This window comes from Coregonus clupeaformis, unplaced genomic scaffold (assembly GCF_020615455.1).
Source record: "Coregonus clupeaformis isolate EN_2021a unplaced genomic scaffold, ASM2061545v1 scaf0017, whole genome shotgun sequence".
Taxonomy (NCBI): domain Eukaryota; kingdom Metazoa; phylum Chordata; class Actinopteri; order Salmoniformes; family Salmonidae; genus Coregonus; species Coregonus clupeaformis.
In genome coordinates this window covers 1,206,322-1,223,495 of record NW_025533472.1, presented here as the reverse complement: position 1 = coordinate 1,223,495, position 17,174 = coordinate 1,206,322, and the positions used below count along the sequence as shown (strand labels likewise).

Genomic DNA, 17,174 nt, shown 5'->3' with positions numbered 1-17,174 from the left:
GACTGACGAGAGCAGTTTAAAAAGCAGTATCAGTCAAAAGACAGACAGTGAGGTATCAGATTTAGATTGTATTGAGTATACAGTCCACACCATATCTATTTTGACAGTGAATCTAACATTTTGAATTTGGCTCTATACTCCAGCATTTTAGAATTGAGATCAAATGTTTCATTTAAGGTGACTGTATATAATGTTGTCACACCCTGATCTGTTTCACCTGTCTTAGTGATTGTCTCCACCCCCCTCCAGGTGTCGCCCATCTTCCCCATTATCCCCAGTGTATTTATACCTGTGTTCTCTGTTTGTCTGTTGCCAGTTCGTCTTGTCTCGTCAAGTTTACCAGCGGTTTTCCCCATACTCCCGTTTCGCTTTAGTCCCTGTTTTCTAGTTTTCCCAGTTTTGACCATTCTGCCTGCCGTTCTGTACCTTGTTACACCACCCTGGATTAATGACCTCTGCCTGCCCTTGACCTGTTGTTTGCCTGCCCCGTTTTGTAAATCAACTTTTGTTATTTTGAACTGTCTGCAGCTAGGTCTTATCTTGAGCCGTGATAATGTCATCTTTTTATTTGAAGTATTTTCATACATATGTTTCACCGTTTAGAAATGAAAGCATTTTATGTATCTTGTCCCCACGTTTGAAGAAGTCATAAGTATTCTGACCAAGTAGTCAAAAGTTTAGTATTTGGTCCCAAACTCGTTGGTTGCATTTGCAGTTTGTTTTGGTTGTGTTTGGGTTATGTTTTGTCCAATAGTAACTGAATGGTGGATGATGACTGGATTAATCTTCTGTCTAAGTGAGTAGATAACATGTTTCTAAACACTACTAAATTAATCCTGATGATGCCTTGATTAAGAAAAATCATGAAAAGTTATGAGTGAGAAAGTTACAGAGGCTACAACTAAAAATGCTAACCTCTCACCATTACCAATAACAGAGGGGGTATGATCCTTGTTCCTCTGTAACTTTCTCATTCATCATCATTCACCATTTATTAATGATTATTCATAATCATAGTAGCATCCACATGAATGTAGAAGTGTTCAGAAACATCTTCTATTCTTACTGACAATACAAGTGAAGTGACTCCAAAATGACAGGACATTATTCACCATTCAGTTTCTATTGGGAAAAACATAATCCAAAACACAACCAATCTAAAAATGTATTCAACAACTTAGTAGAATCACAAGTTTGATATAATCACTGCAGGCAAGGAATATGGGAACAAATATGAAACTTTTGACTGCTTTAATACAATAAGTGAATTAGTCCAAATCATTAGGAATTCTTCAAATGGGAGAACTACATTCATTGGTTTCATTTGTAAAAGGTAAAACAGATATGTATGAATACCCTCAAATAAAAGCATAGCACCACATTTAAAACTGTAAGCTTCACTGTCCAAACACAAATGGACTATGTGTGCCTGGTAAACACATGTGGATCTGGTGAACAGTTATCACTTGTTGACCAACTACAGGAATACTGACCTCAGAGTCTCCAGTTTACAGTGGGGATTCCCCAGTCCAGCAGAGAGCAGATTCACTCCTGAATCCTTCAGGTCATTATTACTCAGATCCAGCTCTCTCAGGTGTGAGGGGTTTGACTTCAGAGCTGAGACCAGAGAAGCACAGCCTTCCTCTGTGACTAGACAGCCTGACAGCCTGCAAAGAGTCAAATCATTTTAAATTCAAAGTGCTATTCTTTGGTGGTGAATATAGTGGCAGTATATTTGTTCAACATGTTCAGATTCAGATCAGTGTCCTGAAACCTGCCATATCTATTCATATCAACATCTCAGATTTGAGGGGTTTGACGTTAGAGCTGAGACTCCACATGACTTCACAAACACATTATACTACAGATACATTACTACTGAACATCAATGCATTGATTCAATATCTTTGTCAATATAATATGACGTGTTATACATATTATAATACATATACAGTTAAGTCAATTAAGCTACAGTGAGGGAAAAATGTATTTGATCCCCTGGTGATTTTGTACGTTTGCCCACTGACAAAGACATTATCAGTCTATCATTTTAATGGTAGGTTTATTTGAACAGTGAGAGACAGAATAATAACAAAAAAATCCAGAAAAACTCATGTCAAAAATGTTATAAATTGATTTGCATTTTAATGAGGGAAATAAGTATTTGACCCCTCTGCAAAACATGACTTAGTACTTGGTGGCAAAACCCTTGTTGGCAATCACAGAGGTCAGACGTTTCTTGTAGTTGGCCACCAGGTTTGCACACATCTCAGGAGGGATTTTGTTCCACTCCTCTTTGCAGATCTTCTCCAAGTCATTAAGGTTTCGAGGCTGACGTTTGGCAACTCAAACCTTCAGCTCCCTCCACAGATTTTCTATGGGATTAAGGTCTGGGGACTGGCTAGGCCACTCCAGGACCTTAATGTGCTTCTTCTTGAGCCACACCTTTGTTGCCTTGGCCGTGGGTTTTTGGTCATTGTCATGCTGGAATACCCATCCATGACCCATTTTCAATGCCCTGGCTGAGGGAAGGAGGTTCTCACCCAAGATTTGACGGTACATGGCCCCGTCCATCGTCCCTTTGGTGCGGTAAAGTTGTCCTGTCCCCTTAGCAGAAAAACGAGAAATAATGTTTCCACCTCCATGTTTGACGGTGGGGATGGTGTTCTTGGGGTCATAGGCAGCATTCCTCCTCCTCCAAACACGGCGAGTTGAGTTGATGCCAAAGAGCTCCATTTTGGTCTCATCTGACCACAACACGTTCACCTAGTTCTCCTCTGAATCATTCAGATGTTCATTGGCAAACTTCAGACAGGCATGTACAGTGGGGAGAACAAGTATTTCTGGATTTTTTTGTTGTTATTCTGTCTCTCAATGTTCAAATAAACCTACCATTAAAGACTGATCATTTCTTTGTCAGTGGGCAAACGTCCAAAATCAGCAGGGGATCAAATACTTTTTTCTCTCACTGTATTTCTCTAAACTGAATATTTCTTCCTGATGATTAGTACTTAAATGTCATTCTATGTACTCACAGAGCAGCTCTGGAGGCTTTGACCACTGGCAGCAGCCTCAGAAGACCTTCCTCTGATCTGGAGTATTTCTTCAGGTCAAACACATCCAGCTCCTTCTCTGAAGTCAGCAACACAAAGACCAGAGCTGACCACTGTGCAGGTGACAGTTTGGCTTCTGAGAGACTTCCTGAGCTCAGGTAGCGTTGGATCTCCTCCACTAGAGAATGGTCATTCAGTTCATTCAGACAGTGGAACAGATTGATGCACCTCTCTGGAGAGGGATTCTCCCTGATCTTCTCCTTGATGTACTTGACTGTTTCTTCATGGCTCTGTGAGCTGCTTCTTGTCTTTGTCAGTAGACCTCGTAAGTGCTTCTGATTGGACTCCAGTGAGAGGCCCAGAAGGAAGCGGAGGAAAAGGTCCAGGTTTCCCGTCTCACTTTGTAAGGCTTTATCCACAGCACTCTTGTAGACAGTAACTTCAGGCTTGTCTCTGAACAGCACAAAAACATTCCTGGATGTTGATTGCGGTTTGGACATTAGATTCTCATTGTTGTTGATGAATGAGAGGAACACATATACAGCAGCCAGAAACTCCTGAATGCTCAGATGCACGAAGCAGTACACCTTGTCCTGGTACAGCCCACATTCCTCTTTAAAGAGCTGTGTGCACAATCCTGAGTACACTGATGCTTCATTGACATCAATGCCAGCATCTTTTAGGTCTTCTTCATAGAAAATCAGATTGCCATTCACAAGCTGTTGAAATGCCAGTTTTCCCAGTGACAGAATGCTCTCTTTATTCCAGTGTGGACCTGTCTCTTCTTTCCCAAGATACTTTTCATTCTTCTGTTTGGTATGAAACACCACAAGGTGTGAGTACATCTCAGTCAGAGTCTTGGGCATCTCTTCTCTCTTATGTTTCAGCATGTGTTCAAGGACTGTTGCAGAAATCCAACAGAAGACTGGAATGTGGCACATGATGTGGAGGCTCCTTGATGTCTTTATGTGTGAGATGATTCTGCTGGCCAGGTCCTCATCATTGAATCTCTTCCTGAAGTACTCCTCCTTCTGTGGATCATTGAACCCTCGTACCTCTGTCACCTGGTCAACACACACTGAAGGGATCTTATTGGCTGCTGCAGGTCGGGTAGTTATCCAGAGGAGAGCAGAGGGAAGCAGATTTCCCTTGATGAGATTTGTCAGCAGAACATCCACTGAGGTTGACTCTGTGACGTCACAACAGATCTTGTTCTTCTGGAAGTCTAGGGGCAGTCGGCACTCATCCAGACCATCAAAGATGAACAGAACATTGTAGTTGTCGTAGTTGGAGATTCTTGATTCTTTGGTTTCCATTGAGAAGTGATTGAGAAGTTCAATCAAAGTGTGTTTTTCCCCTTTCATCAAATTCAGCTCCCGAAAAGGGAATGAAAATACAAATTGGACATCCTGATTTGCTTTTCCTTCAGCCCAGTCCAGAATGAACTTCTGCACAGAGACTGTTTTTCCAATGCCAGCGACTCCCTTTGTCAGCACAGTTCTGATAAGTTTGTCTTGTCCAGTTAAAGGTTTGAAGATGTCGTTACATTTGATTGCCGTCTCTGGTCTTGCTTGTTTCCTGGTTGTTGTCTCAATCTGTTTCAGCTCATGTTCATTATTGACCACTCCTTTTCCACCCTCTGTGATGTAGAGCTCTGTGTAGATCTTATTGAGAAGTGTTGGGTTTCCTTGTTTAGCGATCCCCTCAAATACACATTGAAACTTCTTCTTTAGATTAGATTTGAGTTCATGTTGGCAAATCACAGCAAGCTCATCCGAATGAAGAACTAACACAGAGGATATTAATATTAAATCAGTTTTAATGCCTACAGTATTGTAAGACTGTGTTATAAAGTTGTACATTATAATAATTTATTCTCTTAACTGTCTGTATAAATCTGTAAATGTTTTCATAATGCATTAAACACTGGTGTGACTGATTATATTATTATTGTTTTTTTTGATGGTATTATTAATGTTGTCTCTCTCTCTCTCTCCTCTTCTCTGTCTGAATTAATCACCACAACACATCCCTGCTGCTACTTGATGAGGTCACTAGGTGTTATGTTAAGGCTGCTACAATATCATTGAGTTACACAGCTACTTTAGCTGTACTTTAGCTACAGCTTTTAAATGTTCTAAAACAGCATTCAACATGAGGCAGACAGCTCTTACTTTTCTCCAGTGTGTCAGCAAGCTCCTTCTGGTTCATTTTCCTCAGGACGTGCAGTGTGATCTTCAGAGCCCCCTCTCTGGCACTGCTCTCCTGATTCTCATCTTCAGCATCCACCACTTCCATATCCTGCTTCTGACTCTCAAAGCCTTCTGGGAGTTCTGGACTAAGAATCCTCTTGAACATCTTCAGCTCGTTCTTCACAAATGTCATAATATTCTCTTCAAGCAACTGAAATAAATAAAGTAAATAAGTTAAGCAAGAGAAGAAATGCTTTCTCATTAACACATGAATGAATGATTGACAGATCAACTTTACTTGAGGTAAACAAAAACAAATGTACATAACAGGACCACATACACTGAATATGGAGGCCAGGTCTGTTTGATGACTCTGGGAAGACTGACCACTGAGAATTTCTGACTCTGACTCTGATCTCTGCTGTTGGTTTCTGGGGACAAAACATAACATTACATCTCCTCATCCAGGGAGTGCACACACACACACACACACACGCACACGCACACACACACACACACACACATAGGGAGGGAATGTAGTGTTTGTTTAATATTGTTTCAGGACTATGAAAATGGAAAAAAAGGTTTAGCCTATGGATTATGAAAACAACAAAAATAAATGGTAAAATGGGAGAGGAGAAATGACTAGAGACAGTGTTGTTTAACTCACTGACCATGACCCATGAGTTCTTCTTACCTTTGTTCAGTAGAAAAGTCTCCCTCTCCAAAGTATAAAGGAGGTCTCATAGACCAGTCACTCTTCATGGACACACAGCTGGGTACAGGGGAGGCTGGTCTCTCCTGCTTGATTGGGCTTCAACACAACAGAGACAAACATTACATCTCTCATCTACTCTGAGCTCAGACGGGGAAACATAAGAACAATTTAATTCCAAAACGCTACATATCCATTTTCATAAAGGTTGGTAAAGTAGCTTACAACCTTTACCAGTTCCACAACAACCATGGTCTCACTTAAGTGTTGATTTTCTAACTGATCTTCCCCTCTCCCAAGGTAACACCACCATCCTGGTCATTGTGGACCACTTTTCTAAAGCCTGCCACCTCCTTCCTCTGCCCGGTCTCCCCACGGCCCTGCAGACTGCGGAGGCCCTGTTTACACACGTCTTCCGGCACTACGGGGTACCAGAGGATATAGTGTCTGACCGGGGTCTGGGGGTCTCGGTCAGCCTGACCTCTGGGTTCCACCCCGAAAGTAATGGGCAGGTGGAACGGGTAAATCATTTTATTTTTTTCATGACGTGGGTAGGTTTCATGACGTGGGTAGGTTCCTGCGGTCCTACTGTACTGGCCGGGGGAGTGGTCGGTGTTCTTACCGTGGGCAGAATATGCCCAGAACTCTCTCCGCCACTCCTCCACTAACCTAACTCCTTTCCAGTGTGTTCTAGGTTACCAACCGGTTCTGGCACCGTGGCACCAGAGCCAGACCAAGGCTTCTGCGGTGGATGACTGGTTTCGGCGCGCAGAGAAGACGTGGGATGCTGCCCACATTCACCTCCAACGCACCGTGCGTCGTCGGAAGGCCAACGCTGACCTCCACCGCAGTGAGGCCCCGGTCTTCGTACCGGGTGATCGGGTCTGGCTCTCGACCCGGAATCTGCCTCTCCGCCTGCCCTGCCGGAAGCTGAGCCCGCGGTTTGTGGGGCCGTTCAAAGTCCTGAGGAGAGTCAACGAGGTCACTTATAGGTTATTACTTCCCTCTGATTACCGCATTAACCACCTCCTCTGGACATCGAGGGTGCCCCGGCGTACTCTGTCCGTTCCATCCTGGATTCGATGCATCGGGTGGGGGGCCTTCAGTACCTCGTGGAGTGGGAGGGGTACGGTCCAGAGGAACGATGCTGGGTCCCGGTGAGGGATATCCTCGATCCCTCCATGTTACGGGATTTTCACCGTCACCATTCGGCTCGCCCTGCTCCGCGATCTCCTGGCCGTCCTCGAGGCCGGGGTCGGCGCGCTGCTGGAGCCGTGCGTCATGGAGGGGGTACTGTCACGACTTCCGCCGAGGCTGCCTCCCCTCCTTGTTCGGGCAGGATTAGGCGTTCGGCGTCACCGGCTTACTAGCTACTGCTGATCCATTTATCATCACTCCATTTGTCTTGTCTTCAATCACACACTCCTGGTCCTTATTCCCTCATTAGTCATTGTCTGTGTGGGTGATTGTTTATTGTGGAGGTTAGTGAAGCTCGGTGGAGCTCGTGTATTTCCCGTGTGCCTGGATTTTTGTGTTGTTATTCTGTCTCTCACTGTTCAAATAAACCTACCATTAAAATAATAGACTGATCATTTCTTTGTCAGTGGGCAAACGTACAAAATCAGCAGGGAATCAAATACTTTTTTCCCTCACTGTATCTATAAGCTGGAAGTAGAGGCCTAAGCATTGTTGTTCACTAGTTTACTCCAATTAGGGAAGGGGTATATCTTTTTAAAAAGGATATATAAATATTTTGAAAGGATATATATATATATATATATATATATATATATATATATAAATTTGCCAAAAAAATACATGGGGGATTGGAAGTGATTCAGACAATTACATTGATGGAAGTTACAATCTATCTGCAATATTAAAGCTGATCTACCCCCTTAAAAAATATAACAAATGTTCATCATTAGAATCTTCGTAGGAGCATTGTTAAATCTCTGAGCTGTTTCAAAAAACCATCGTTATTAACGTTGCACTTGGAAACGCTCGTATTCTAACACCTGCCTCAGACCACTTGTAGAACAGCCAAGTGCGTCGTTAGATGCTTTTTTGCCCTCCCACGTCACTTTATACACAGAAGATCTCCGCTAAACAAAGAATCACATGGTTTATCCGTCTCTTTGTGACCGCAGATAAATTCAGAACAAAGTTGACTTACAAATACAAAGTTGCCAATGTCTTTGCAGTTGATACAACAAGCAATGTATGAAATGATGCTTCAAATGAAAACCGAGATGACTGCATTAAAATATAAACAGTAGGCTATAGTCCTATTTCAATCGTATTGAAATACACTTCATGTTCAATCAATTGAGTTATATTTTGCTACTTGTAGGGTTATCTGTAATTTGACTCAATATATTTCATGTGTAGCCTAACATGTCTGAAATGATGTGCCAAATCTGTGATTTAGTGCATTTTTATTGGGTAAGAATAAGCCGCCTCAATCTCCCTAGAAGCTGATCCGTGGTCAGTACTGTGAAATAATTATAATGTTAAGGAAAGATTTGAATGGAAAAAGACATGGCCATGGTTTGGGGTTTGAGAACTCAAAGAAGTAAAAATGACTTCCTTACTTGTTAATTTTCTAATTGTTCTGAATTAAGTAGTTTAACATTTAACGTTATTACTCCAACTTCATGAAAGGGACAAACTCACACGTTTTCATGTTTGTCAAAAACAACTTTATATCAAAGTAGTGATTTCACGGCCTGCACATGTGCTGTCAGGCACGAGACGACCGTTTGACCCGATGACGTGTCTCTGCCAATGAGCTTCAAATCAAATTTTATTTCTCACATGCGCCGAATACAAGAGGTGTAAACTTTGCCGTGAAATGCTTACTTATGAGCCTTTTCCCAACAATGCTGTTAAAAAGTAAGAAAAATTAGCTAAATAAAAAAAAGGACATAGTAACACAATAACATAACAATAATGAGGCTATAAGGAGTACCAGTACTGAGTCAATGTGCAGGGGTACCAGGTAGTTGAGGTAATAACTAGACTATATACAAGGAGTACCAGTACTGAGTCAATGTGCAGGGGTACCAGGTAGTTGAGGTAATAACTAGACTATATATAAGGAGTACCAGTACTGAGTCAATGTGCAGGGTACCAGGTAGTTGAGGTAATAACTAGACTATATACAAGGAGTACCAGTACCGAGTCAATGTGCAGGGGTACCAGGTAATTGAGGTAATAACTAGACTATATACAAGGAGTACCAATACTGAGTCAATGTGCAGGGGTACCAGGTAGTTGAGGTAATAACTAGACTATATACAAGGAGTACCAGTACTGAGTCAATGTGCAGGGTACCAGGTAGTTGAGGTAATAACTAGACTATATACAAGGAGTACCAGTACTGAGTCAATGTGCAGGGGTACCAGGTAGTTGAGGTAATAACTAGACTATATACAAGGAGTACCAGTACTGAGTCAATGTGCAGGGTACCAGGTAGTTGAGGTAATAACTAGACTATATACAAGGAGTACCAGTACCGAGTCAATGTGCAGGGGTACCAGGTAGTTGAGGTAATTAAGGTAATATGTACATGTAGGTAGGGGTAAAAGTGACTAGGAAATCAGGATAGAGATTACATCTCCTCATCCAGGGAGTGCACACACACTCACTGACAAGCACACACACACACACACACACACACACACACACACACACACACACACACACACACACACACAGGGAAGGAATGTTGTGTTTGTTTAATATTGTTTTAGGACTATGAATATTGAAAAAAGGTTTAGCCTATGGATTATGAAAACAATAAAAATAAATGGGAAAATGGGAGAGGAGAAATGACTAGAGACAGTGTTGTTTAACTCACTGACCATGACCCATGAGTTCTTCTTACCTTTGTTCAGTAGAAAAGTCTCCCTTTCCAAAGTGTAAAGGGGGTCTCATTGACCAATCACTCTTCATGGACACACAGCTGGGTACAGGGGAGGCTGGTCTCTCCTGCTTGATTGGGCTTCAACACAACAGAGACAAACATTACATCTCTCATCTACTCTGAGCTCAGATGGGGAAACATACGAAGAGTTTCATTCCAAAACACTTCATATCCATTTTCAGAAATGTTGGTCAATTAGCTTTTATTGTTTAAATAAATTATGAAACCACTACAAGGCTTTATAAGGTGTTTTACACTTAAACATTTCAGACTTGATTTGCCCTAATGAAAAATTTACCAACCCCTACAACACATTTCCATTCATTATAATCCACATAATAATGCACATTTGCTGTTCTTGCAGGATTATTTTCCTGCTGTGAGAAACTGGGTCAAATTAAGATGTCATCTGTAAATGCATTAATCTTCTAATAGCTAGGTGAGACAACAACATATCACAGTCAAATATACAGGATACGAACATTCCATTCCAGCTAAACAATGGATATATACCGTTGTGCAGAAAAAATAATCATTTTCATACAATCTAGAACAGTTATATTGAAGGTACCCATAAGCAATAATTTCTGATGAAAAAACACAAATGTGATTTTTTTTTGTATATAGCGTTTTGGAATATAAATTCTTAAACAATATTGTCAGCTCACCTCTTAGTTTTGGTGTCATGTCCCCCAGAGAGACTCATTTTAGAGGCAGGGCCTCCCTCCTCTCTCTCCCCAGAGAGACTCATTTTAGAGGCAGGGCCCCCCTCCTCTCTCTCCCCAGAGAGACTCATTTTAGAGCACTGACCCCTAAACAGAGATCCAGCATGTTGGTTGTGGTTAACACAGTGACAACTAATTATTGAATGTCAATTGTTCTCTTTTATTCATTATCTCTTAGAAATAAAACATTAACTAATAGACACATCCAAACAGTCAGGTTATTTAATGCAATTACTTTTTCTAGCCCAATGACTACTCAAAACCCACCAACAAGGCCTGAAAACTAGGCTAAAACATAGCCCCTGATAGGCCTACATCTTATTTCAGACAGCCTCCAGTAGCCTGGGCAACATGTAGGCAAGATGTAAGCTGAATGATTTAGCAGCTTGCTTAGTTCAAATTGACAGATGAATTTATTTAACATGAATAGCAAGACGATTTTGAGGTAGGAAGTGCTTCTGTTGCCCAGTAGCCTGCTGGAATAGGCTACTGAGGATGGGGTCGTAATTTCAATCAATGAATCAAATATTAATAATATGGATATGAACTAAATAGGCCTATGCTTGTCAACAACAGCCAGGTTATTTATTTACCTGTAGCCTAATCTGGCTGACTGTTACCTTCAATCTAATGCATTCTGATCAGCAATTGCGATAGAACTGTGACCATGGTGACACTTGATAACTTCCAATTGAATTAACTAAACACGGCCATTAATAATTACATAATAACACAAGGCTACAACAACAATAAACTGAAGTTAAAGGCTTACTTTAATGACAATGATAATAGCCTACCTCATAACATGTGGGCCTACTGATTAGTTTCCACTTTGAAAACTGCTGTCTGTCAGCAACTCAGCTCAAGTAGCAGTTCTACTAACTAGTAATATCTCATTCCAGGTATTCATTCTTACTCTGTCCTTTAGAATAGATTATTGTTCAGAAATACTTAGAAATACTCACTTTATTTTTTAGTTCTCTCCATAACGTGTTTTCTGCTCTGTCGTCTCAAAATGGATCCTGTACAAAAGAACACATTTACTTTCTGTTTCAGCTCAACCGTCTCCCTCCCCTGATAATAAAGTGTTTTATTGGTATCTTCCACTAGATGGCAGTAAACACCTGCTGTAACTAGACTTTACAACAGTAAGTGTTCGGTTTCTTGGTCCTGGTGACTCCTGGGAAGTGTCTCAGAGGAGGAGTGCTGACCTAGGATCAGGTCCCCCTGTCCATGTAATCTTATTCATTATGATTGTTTTGTCTCATGTCTCTTTATATTAATATAGCCTGGGTACTATGTAGCTGTATTGAAATCACCTTGTTTTATAACCTTCTTTGTTGCTCAGTGGTACTGCAATTGGCCGGACCATGCCCAATTCTTTCACACGGTAATGCTCCAGCATCCACTCAGAGCTTATGCATCTAATGCATTCCTCAAATACTGCAGAGTTGTTAAGCAAGTCCCATCTTCATCCACATGTATTTGCTTATTTGTAAGATGAAACCTGAGGGGATCACTGTAGTGTGTCATCAATGCATCAAAAATGGTTCTGAGGTACTCAACAATGCTATTCTGTACCGTAGCTGGGATGCAGTGTTCTTTCCTGATTTCCAAAATCAAAAAATAGATATCCTTTTTGAGACCTTCAATTAGCTGCTCAGTGTTGATCTCTGTGGCTTGAACATATTCAGCCTCTGGCAGACTCTCTACATCGCTCATGTCATCTTCAATGGGATCAGTCCCCGTCTCAAATTCATCATGAGGGCAATTCTCATCTAAGTTGGGGCTTAAAAGCTCTGTGGTTTTGGTAGATGTGTGACCGATAGGCACTAAAACATATATTTGCTTTCCCACACCCATTAATTCCACAGGTAATTAGAAAATGTGGTTCATGCTGGTGATAGAGGCCAATATGTGTGAGTCGTCTGGACACAAAGACAGTATGCTCGTTGCAAAGTGGACAATTGAAGAGAGTTGGCATTCTTCAGAAAGATTGTGAACCTTGGAATGATGGGATGGAATCATGGAGATCATTGGTACTCAGCCACTTGCAGACATCATCAAGGGACCAGTCTTCCACAGCCACACTCAAATTAAAGTTGACACATGAAGCAAAAGTGAAGAAAAAAATGTGTCTTTCCAGACAACCACCTTTCCTCCTCATTTGTATTTATGGTTGTTCCATAAAGAAGCAGAGCTTGTCAGGAAAGGTGAAGATGTCTGTCTCTTTATTTATCTGACACCATATTTCTTAGTGTGGGACATTATGGGATTCTGCAGTCCCACATTTAAGTGTTGACTCAAATAATATGATGATCCAAATGGGGCATTAGGTTCTTCTTCCATGTCAACCCAAATTGGCCTATTAGAGTTCTCAATAAAGAGAGTCTATTTGGGAGGTTATAAAGGCTTCTTGCTATAATGACATGTTAGGGAGCTTTAATCCTCCCTTCTAAGTCTTTACCTGTAATCTAGCTTGGTTCATCCTCGCCCTTTTAATAGTCCAAATGAATCATTTTGTCTATGGTGTTAAAGGTGTAGGCAGGTATGGACAGTGGAAACATGCTGATGACGTGATTCCGTTTAGGAGCTTTAACCATCTTCATAACATGTGGCCTACCCCACAATGAGATTTATAGCTTGTCCCAGTTCTTCAACTGGAGTTGAATTTTGTTCAAACACTGTATTGATTGATTGATTGATTGATTGACTGCAAATACATTCATTCACCATTTAGTTAGTGTTGGAAAAGACGAAGGAATTACACAGAACACACTATAATCAAACTGTATTGATTGATTGATTCACTGTAAATACATTCATTCACTATTCAGTTAGTATTGGATTGACAAAGGAGTAACACAGAACACACTATAATCACACTTCAAATACATCCAAATACTTTGTAGAGGCTAACCTGTTAGTAGATCCATAGCGAGCTTTAAACATTGTCTTGCTTTGGTCTGAAATACAGAGGACAGAACAATCCGCCCCAATACACCAACCTGAAAGACATCAATTAGACACAAACACAACATAAACAACATGAGTATTCAATATCAAATGCATCTAACTAATCTGATCTGCTTTATGTATTCTTCTTTTTGTCAAGTCGAACATAATCTACATTGGGTCATCTGTGTGTGTGTGTGTGTGTCTGTTTTACCTGTTCGTGGTGGTTGATACATTTCTCTATCAGAGCTCACAGCTCCCAAACTCTCCACCACTTAACTGGACAGGGGCAGGATAAGCCAGGTACTAAAGGGAGGAGGATGGAATGAGATGGTGAGAAAGTATATCATGGGTTTAAATGACTACAATTCCTCAATATTGAGTCTAGCTAGCTAAAGTTAGCTAACGTTACAATAACTTTAACTAGCTAGCTACTGTAGCTAACGTTAGCTAAAACGTACCAACATTTATACAACAATTACCAGCTAACATTACAGGCTATGTAGCTTGGCTAGCTGATGAAAAACCAAGAGTACATTACATGATGTATTGTTTTTAAGTTATTTGATAGTAGTTTGATGAATTATTATCTTAGCTAGCGAATAGCTAAGGTTCACTCACCTTTCACGTCAATCCGTTGCAAGTCATCTCTTATTGGTCGCGTCTCTCCAACCATCCGCGCGCTTCCCGCTTCCAGTTGTCTTTTGACCAACGGTCTCAATTTGAATTCTGCGCTGGAGCGCCCTTTACTCACGAGGCCGCTGCTGGTTCCAAACCGAACCCCTCTTTTGAAAAGGCTTCTTCAAAGAACCCCTGAAGTCTACAACGGTTCAACAACGAGCTGATGGCAGAGTATAGGCTTGGAAATTCATCTTAAGGTACATTTTTTAACCTTATATTATCCTAAAGGATCCTACAGGAAGCTTTTCTTTTAAGAGTGTAGTTCACGTTTACTCATTTATCTGCAAAACCATGCCTTCCGAGTTGTAAAGGGGTGGCCAGCCACATAATTAGTTTTAAAAGTCTACCATGACAACAACTATCCCATTGACTATATCCAGTAATAGTTTCTTATTGTTCTAGTTAAGATCTCACAACACAGTTACGCTGCTACAATTAAGGCATAAGACATAAGTATATATCATTTGAAAATGCAGACAAAATTGGCTTGAACTTGTCGTGTAATAACAATTTTGAAAAACACTAAAAAGGCTATGTATTCTCCCAAGGTCAATACTTCAAAAAATAATGAATCATAAAATGTTTGTCCTCTGTAGTTGCGTGTCTTTCATTTTTTGCTGAAATCCATACTTTTTCATTAAACGTTAATGAAATTCAACCACCGACTTTTTGCTCCTTTTTTTTGCAACTGTGTCAATTGAATATCCAATGACTTAGACCAAGGGCTCCAAATACTCGTTGTCCAATCAAATCACACAGTCTACAGATGGGCTGTCAACCAATCAACATTTTGCAGATCATTACAGGCGTCAGTAAACACAAAATTGGGCGCATAACTTTATTGACTTGGCACATTTTCTGTCCAGAGACACTGAGAAATAACAACCAGGAAAGATAAATCATAAAAATATATGTTTATTTTACATATTACAATAATTGTATAGCCTAGGTTTCATTTACAAACAGACACATTCACTACATTTGTTCCATTATTCACTAAATTACTCATTATTTTCAGTAAACTCTTATTCTATAACATTTATTGTTTTAACATTCACACTGCTAGTTTTACACATTATATTTATATATATATATATATATATATATATATATATATACACACTACCGTCATTTATATAAATAGAATATATAATGATCAATATATAAGCATATAATATATATATAGCATTTACTATATAGACACACACACACACACACACACACACACACACACACACACACACACACACACACACAGCTAAGGTGAAGAAGGTGAGATTGGCTGTTACACCAGCTAAGGAGGAGAAGGTGAGATTGGCTGTTACACCAGCTAAGGAGGAGAAGGTGAGATTGGCTGTTACACCAGCTAAGGAGGAGAAGGTGAGATTGGCTGTTACACCAGCTAAGGAGGAGAAGGTGAGATTGGCTGGAACACCAGCTAAGGAGGAGAAGGTGAGATTGTCTGGAAGACCAACAAAGTCCCCTGTTCCCGAGGTGAAGAGGACACCTCCAGTCTATGGGTCTGGTCCCCTTGCCAGGGCCAGATATTACCTGGATTGCCATCAATACCTCCATGCTTTGTTTATGAGGTCACACGTGAAGAAGTACAAAGAGGACATCATCAAGAGGTAAGGTAGTAGAAGTATGTGATAAGAGTGATTGTTTTTTAGACTTGAGATTATAATTCAGTTGATATGCCATACCATACATCTACAATGTAGGATCATAGGTTTGTGTGATTTCTATGTACTTTCAGAGAAAGGAGTTAGTGCAGGAAAAAGATGGTCCCTTGTCCCAACCGGTGGAGACAGAGGTCTTTCAGACCTTTTCCTGGAGTGAGACTCTGGCGTGGGGCAGAGGAGAAGGCACCTTTGATGACCACCTGTTAGAGGGCAACCCTTCCCCAGGCCAGAAACCTCAAAGTAGACCTCATCAAAGGAATCACCACAATGTGAGGATTAACCCAATATCATGTTCACACTAGATGTCCAATATCAATCATTTCACAATTGACATGTTGTATATAGTTGTACCGTTTCTACAAGTCAATTAGTAAAGTAAGTACGCCTCTGACATGTAAGCCTTGTCCGAGACAAAAGACTAAACTAAGAGAAGAAACCTTCTAATGTCTCCTCTTTTCAGAGACGACTTTCAACGTAAGAAGCAGGACCTCCTTGACAGAGGGACATGGATGGTGCTGTCAATGGCCTTGTTCACCAGCAGGCAAAATATAATGACGTTTGTACCAACATGCCTGGAGATGGAGCTGTGGAGGGGAGGATGCTGTGAGAAGATATTCTTCACTCTGAACTCCATGGCCATCTGCCTATGTTCTGATTCCACTAGAGGACATGTTAACAGGTTGAGGGTCGGCAATGATACCCAGATCATGAAGTGGAAGAAACAGGCTGAGGTAAGTGTGAGTCTTAAACATATGTAAACACAATTTGATTCATTGATTCATTGATTCAACACAACAATTTCATAATTCTATTATTTCATTGAATTTCTCATCTCAGTCAGGATGCTCTCGAATAGGCTTTGTCGTGCCCTCTCCACATCTTATACTTTTCACATAGTTTGTGTGTTCTTTCTTCCATATGGGAATGAATGCTGACAAATAAATGCTCGTATTATTTCATTGATGAAGTATTCCACTAAATGAAAGAAGATAGAAATGAACTTTTGACCAATGCTAGCTGATAATATTTACTCTTCCATATGCGTTGTGTTCTTACATCTTCTTCAGTATGAGGTCTGGGATGTACACCATGTGATTTTCTTTGCCATATGCCTTTTTCAACAGCTTTTCTCTTTCTTTCTCCCTCTGTTTCTTTTCGTTATAGTTCCTTGCCACCTCGTCCAGGTGGGCTTTCACCCTCTCCTTATTCTTCCTCACTTCTTCCTTACTCTCTGCTTTTCTAG

At 40.7% G+C, this 17,174-nt stretch overlaps 2 long non-coding RNA genes across 2 annotated transcripts; both read right to left on the bottom strand.

The window, feature by feature from the left end:
• Positions 1-5,637: 5,637 nt before the first annotated feature.
• LOC121558606 lies at positions 5,638-10,579 on the bottom strand. Its single transcript, XR_006658054.1, has 4 exons — positions 10,557-10,579; positions 9,850-9,966; positions 5,943-6,059; positions 5,638-5,676 (listed from the first exon to the last, which is right to left on the bottom strand). It is a non-coding gene; the product is annotated as an uncharacterized LOC121558606 (long non-coding RNA).
• A 1,016-nt stretch (positions 10,580-11,595) lies between these two features.
• LOC121559275 lies at positions 11,596-13,825 on the bottom strand. The gene is made up of 3 exons (XR_006658053.1): positions 13,783-13,825; positions 13,534-13,621; positions 11,596-11,635 (listed from the first exon to the last, which is right to left on the bottom strand). It is a non-coding gene; the product is annotated as an uncharacterized LOC121559275 (long non-coding RNA).
• Between the last annotated feature and the right edge of the window lie 3,349 nt (positions 13,826-17,174).